We start from the raw sequence: 6,648 nt of genomic DNA on the forward strand, positions 1-6,648 counted from the left end.
AAAGGATGACCTAAGGGCTCGTCAAGACTTAGCTGCATTGAATATCCGAGAAGATTTGCAAGCACAAGATGTTGGACTTAAAAAAAACATAAGCCTTCCTCTCGTGTTACGATGTCGACAGAGCAGATGCAGAGATTTTGTGAGGTCCTGAAATCAGTAAAATCACCGGATGGGTATTCAGCTAATATATCAAATAATGTCCAGGTGCAGGAGAGGAAGCTCTTAGGCCTAAAGACCCATGATTATCACGTGCTTCTACATCAATTGCTCCCGGTTGCATTGCGTAATAATATGGAGAAAGAAGCATCGGAAATTATTATGGAGTATTGTGGGTTCTTCAGAAAATTGTGCTCGAAAGTTATAGATGTGAAGGAATTTAAAAAGCTTGAAACAGAAATATCATTTTGTCCTTTTCATGATTTTATTTAGATTAGATATTTGTAGTTCATAAAATTTTAATTATTGTAGATATTTGGGGTTTATGAAGCGTCTAGTTCGCAATCGAGCTCATCCTGAGGGTTCTATGGCTGAAGGTTACGTGACCAACGAATGTCATACGTTTGCATCACGTTACATGCGCAACCGCGTAAAAGCTGTTTGTCCTTTTCATGATTTTATTTAGATTAGATATTTGTAGTTCATAAAATTTTAATTATTGTAGATATTTGGGGTTTATGAAGCGTCTAGTTCGCAATCGAGCTCATCCTGAGGGTTCTATGGCTGAAGGTTACGTGACCAACGAATGTCATACGTTTGCATCACGTTACATGCGCAACCGCGTAAAAGCTGATCAGCCCCCAACTAAGGAGAAGAAACTCGTAAAATATCCAAGATCTGACTTGGAGCAGGTTCATGCATATGTATTGAATAATCTTGACATTTTCAGCGATTATCGAAGGTAATGTACATTAATTTAGGAATAGGATGACACTTGTATTATTTACATTCATTGTATCAATACAATCTCATTGTTGTATAAATAGGCGACATTTGGAGAAGCTTAACAATGAAATATCAGGCAGGAATGAAGCACATGATATCCAAAAAAAACACGTCAAAGATTTTCCCGATTGGTTCAGAACCGATGTAAGTAGCGTAGAAGTAGTATTGTATTTTTTATTTTTAAATTTTTAAGCAAACTCGGAGATCATTTTATTCAATTGATGCTTGAATTAGGTTGATAAAGACGTTCTTGCTGGTGCCGTAATCTCTGAAGATATTTTAGTTCACACACAATGTCCTTACTATGAAGTGAGACGATATAGTGAACACATCATTAATGGGTATAAGTTTAAAACAGTGGCGACCGATGATAAGAGGGTAACGCAAAATAGTGGGGTCATGGTCTGTTTTGCTCAAGAATGTTTTTCTCGCATAAGAGATCAAAACCCAGTTGAAGCTGACATCTTATATTATGGCCAGTTGGAAGATATTATAGAGATAATTTACGGCTATGGTAAAAAAAATCAGCGTAATTATTGCATGTTTAAGGTTCGCTGGAGTCCTGCCAAACCGCGTAAGGATCATTATGGGTTTACACTAGTAAACCTCGACAAAGAGATATACCTAGATGAGAAGTTCATATTCGCAGAACAGGCGGACCAGTGCTTCTATGTGAAAGATCCAAGGGTTGCCGCCGATTGGGTCGTGCTATACAAGGAGCCAAGATCTATTGTCCTTCCTAATAATAACGCCGATAGTGATGAGGACAATGAACCAATTGGTTCTTCTGATGATATTTGGCAGAATTTCTCTTACCCTCAGAATGTCATGCTTGATTTGACAGATGCGGAGATTCAGGCTGACAACCCAATTTTAGACGGGGATAGAGAACCGGAGGCAGATGTGCAACTAGAATCAACTACTAGTAGACGAAAGCAAGCAACGTTAAATATAGCCCGAATAATACAAACAATACCTCGTTCAATACGAAAATAGCAAGTTGTAGAAGGTATATTATGTTGTCATTTAAATGTTTAATTGCAGTAAATGTTTATCTTGTGAATTAGTAGGAAAATATTTCATATTGAACTCTGCTAATTCCGTGTTACAGATGAAGAACTCGAGGTTATTCGATCGATCACGTGATCGGTCACGATCTACGAGCCTAGGCTCAGTACAGCTTCAGGAGGCCCTAGGCTCAGAACAGCTTCAGGAGGCACGCATTTCATCCCATACGGATAGTGGTATGAATTTCAATTATCTTTTACAACTCAAAGTAGACATATGAAACATCATTTAGGCTAAGTTGTTTTTATGTGAGTAGATGATGCGGAATTATCGGGTCGTCTACGGGACACGACTCTAGCATTCTCGCCTCATATAGGTATTAATCATATATGTGTTTGTAATATTTATCCAATCATATTTAAAGTCCAGCTTTTGTATTTAAAATCTATTGTATGTTAGCAATATTAATTTTTATTTACATAGATAATTTGGCAGGCATTGATTTTTCTTCACCCGGAGCCACTGATTCACATGCAGAGTCCTCCCACACTGAAGGTAATGGTGTCGCAATATATTTATTTTTGCTTTGCATCTCAATATAATGATCCTTCAATTTTCTCGTATTGATTATCTTCTTGTATCATTGTAGAGGGTTCTTGGACACCATCGTCTTCGCATGATACGCAGGGGGCCGAGTTGCGTTTGTGGACCCCTGACATCCCCAATCTACCATTGCCTCCAGACTCGATCATATCAAAGACTAATGCTTTGAAGTTTCATCTGCTTGCACTCATAAGGCTAGATGAACTACAGCCTATGATGACCCTTAGAAAGAGACTTGCAATCGAAGCAAGGGATAGAGAAGTGGCGAGGGGTACGTTAAATAATTTTGTCCTATTGTTTTCGCCTTTTCATCACGTAACTTCTGTTGTCAATGTAGGGGCAAAGCGAGATGCAACTGGACCGGGAGGACGTGGTGGAAGCAAGCCTGATTCCAAACAGGCACCGAGAGGCTTTCGGGGAATTCTTCAGTGGGTTGATAACTTGCCGATCGGCCCGTGGTCAAAAAAATTTAATAACTACATCGGCGTTTTAGTACGGCGGGCTCAAGTCATAAACCCGTACTTCAAATTCAAGGAGCTTCCATGGTCCGCATACGAGGATATATGGAGAGAGTTGATGGTATATGATCATTACTTCTTTAATTTTTTTTTGATATAGAATACGTTTACAAAATGCTTAGATATCTTATATTTTTACATGCAAAATTGTAGAAATACTATTGTCTTGAGGACTACCCGGGGGCGTGGCACTATGTTTTCAATATCAAAGTTGAGGCCGTGCTCAAACAGTGGCGACATGAGCTGAAGATATCAACATATGATAAATATACCCAAGACTGGCAGAGATTTTTAAATCTCGATGAGAGGGTGGATCTCGATCATTTCACGGCTCTTCTTTTTTATTGGGATACCGAGTCCGCACAGGTACGAGTACATTATCAGGTTGCGTACATGAGCATATTGTAAATGCAATTTATTTTTAACACGCGTAATTTTTGTAGGATAAATCTAAGAAGGGCTCGACGAACCGACATAGCAAGCGCAAGCTTGACCACCACTTGGGATCGAGGTCCTTTGCCAACCTTGAGTATAGATATTGTCGAGACACGGTATAATATTTAAAGTTGATGTATTCACATGCTAACACCTTCAATTTGGCCAAACTCTTCGACATTTCCTATTATATTTTGTAGGGGAAGCCGATAATGCCGATCAATTTGAAGGCAAAGTTAGCTTACGGCACATTTCACTCAACATATAAAGATGAAGAGAAGATTAAAGAAAACATGGTGTTGGTGGTAATTATTTTTCAACAAATATAAATTAATAACTATTACGTTGTTGTACATTTCATTAATTAGGAGTTTAAACTTTTGTAACTTGAAATCATTATTTGCCAATTCAATATATATCTATTTTCTGTATGTGATTTAGGATAATATTGCTGCCGCGTCGAAGGATGCAGCACTACGTGCTACCCAAGAAGCTGCTGATGACCCTCATGTTTTGTCAAGAGAGGAAAGTAATGCCATTGCAATGAATGTGATGGGGTATAATAACCGGGGTAGATACCCATTGATGGGGGTTGGAGCTCAGCGGGGTACCTCCAGAAAATCATCCACAGCGTCCTCGACAACCTCGACTGCGACTACAGCATCAAACAGAACTCACACCACTTCTACAATTATGCGCGTCAACCGTTATCTGCGCGGTAAGATCGACCCTACATTACTCATGCAGATGACGACGGCTATGTGTTCAGATTTGCCTCCATCCCCTACTAGCGACGATGTTTTTAGACACATCGTTTTATGCTTGTCCGGGAAGATTTCAGCTGAATTATTTGGAGAAGTTTTGGACCAAATAGATTTAGACGCTGGCGCACAGGTAAATTAATAATATGTCTTATATTGTTAAATATCGTTCTCTAAATGTAAATCTATTAATTTTCAGGCTGGACTTGCTGGCGGAAGCAGTAGTGGCGTGCAGAGGAGGGAACATGACGATGAGGATGACTCTTGATTTTATGAGGTAAGTTAGTTAATTGTATGTTAGATTTGGATTTACAAATTCAGGTTCAGATTTGGATGCTATGAATGAAAGAAATGTGTTAGAAGCCTTTTAAATGTAAGGTAATAATAACAAACGAGTGTTCGAAAGAATGAGATATCTGAAGAAAACAAATAATTGAATACTATTAGAACTTATACCAGAAAAATTCATGCTTACAATGGCCAGTTCTTTTCATTCTTTTCTCTCGGAGGTAGGCCGACACCCCAATTGTTCGTCTCATAACTGAAATCAAGCCTAAAACATATGGAACACATTCATCAGTCATTTCCAAATGATAAGTTTATAATGATTTAAAGATCACATCTACTGTTTTAAAGATACAAGAGCAACTAATAAAGAAAAGTTCACACTGAAAGTCAGACAGGATGAGAAAATCTTCAGTTGACAATACGAAATTTAAATGTGAACTAAACAATGCACTCTCAAAAGAATAACGAAGCCAACCTATTGAACCAATCGCCTGAGTTATAAGAGTCGCGGTCAAGTGACTTGGAACGCAGTATCTCATCACCAGAATGAAAAAATGGCACTCCCTTGAAACGAAAAGGTTAGACATTAGGAGGGTGGAGTGCCAAGGAAAAAATTGTATGACAGCGACAATGAGACTTTCCAAAGCAAAGCAACATTTATCATATCAAAATTTCTAACTAAATAAGTTGAATATAGTAACTAATTAATGAAGCGGATGGACTTATCCACCTTGTACTATAAAAAGAGAACCCATAAAAGAAAAAAGATTGCTAAGAAACTAAAAGAACCAATCTAAAGATGGGGTTTAGCATATAACTGTAGATACCCACATGTTTTTATAACAACATCTTCATATTGACTTTTATATGCTTTTCATACATGACCTCATTTTTCAAGTTATTTTTGAAAAAATATCCTTTCGTGTGATAGGAATAGAAGATCATGAGTTAATGGTGTCCTGTAAAGAATCAAAGCATTACTCACTTTGCTTTGGGAATACTCCAAAAGAAAAATAGCCGTCTTACTTTCAAACCAAGCGAATAAGATAGGATATTTAAGCTAAATGAGTAAATCAGACAACTTTTAGTTATTTTATTTTATTTTATAATCCATGAACTTAAGTCAAATATGGATTAATTCATTAAGTTTCACCATTAATTAATTTTTTGTTAACTTTATGATGATAAAAGATTTATAGTTAAGAAAAACTCAAAAGCATGTAAATGCATAGTTGAATATGTATGTACAACACATGGGAGAATAGGCACCGTAAAGGTGATTTTCTTCTGTAAAGTGAAAAGGTAGATATGGCAAAATTGTGAAGATAACTTCCGATCCCCTGTGAGCAAACTTGCTCATATTCAATGAATCTCTATGCATCTGATGTCCATCAAAATAAACAAATGGCAGCAAAAGAATCTTAACCAAATTATACCATTATTGTCGACTGATTCATCTTTTCGGCACAAAAAAGAAACATAACATCTTCCTGAGAACTAATATACAACCATAGCAATAAAAGAATCTTATCTATGTGAACGGTCATATTGAGTTAGTTCATCTTCAAAACAAATGATAACATCCTAAAAGCCACATGTGTTTACTAGATCATAAACTTCTTGCAATGACCACATTTGATAGTTATTAAATTAAAAATAAAAGGTTGAAAGGTTGTAAGGAAATTAAATTAGTTCTCAGTTTGACAATCAAAAGCAGAAGTCGAACCTGTGACAGTGCAACAATGCTTGTGGCCAAATGATTTATTCGGCATCTATCATCTACTAAGATTTCTTCTGCAGTCTACATTAAAATAATAATATTAAAAATCACATAAATTCTCAACAAAACACAAGTAAATTATGTATAGAAAAACAAATCGAACCCTTATAATTTGTAAAGATATATAGGACTAAGATAAGCCATCCATGAAGTGTCTTGAAATTACATAAAGTTCAGAGAAAGTTAATATACGCTCCATGCGAAATTATTTAACCTTAAGCTATTTCCAATAATTTAAAAAATATAGGATGAAGTACTGAAATTCGTTAGAGTTTAGAAAGTAATCTTGATGGACGACTAGTAAACATTTCCA

The 6,648-nt window shown here is 36.6% G+C and overlaps 1 long non-coding RNA gene across 1 annotated transcript; it reads right to left on the minus strand.

Moving 5' to 3' along the window:
* LOC109837934 lies at positions 4,732 to 6,425 on the minus strand. The gene is made up of 3 exons (XR_002246502.1): positions 6,282 to 6,425; positions 5,031 to 5,119; positions 4,732 to 4,820 (listed from the first exon to the last, which is right to left on the minus strand). It is a non-coding gene; the product is annotated as an uncharacterized LOC109837934 (long non-coding RNA).

This window comes from Asparagus officinalis, chromosome 4, assembly GCF_001876935.1.
Source record: "Asparagus officinalis chromosome 4, Aspof.V1, whole genome shotgun sequence".
Lineage (NCBI taxonomy): Eukaryota > Viridiplantae > Streptophyta > Magnoliopsida > Asparagales > Asparagaceae > Asparagus > Asparagus officinalis.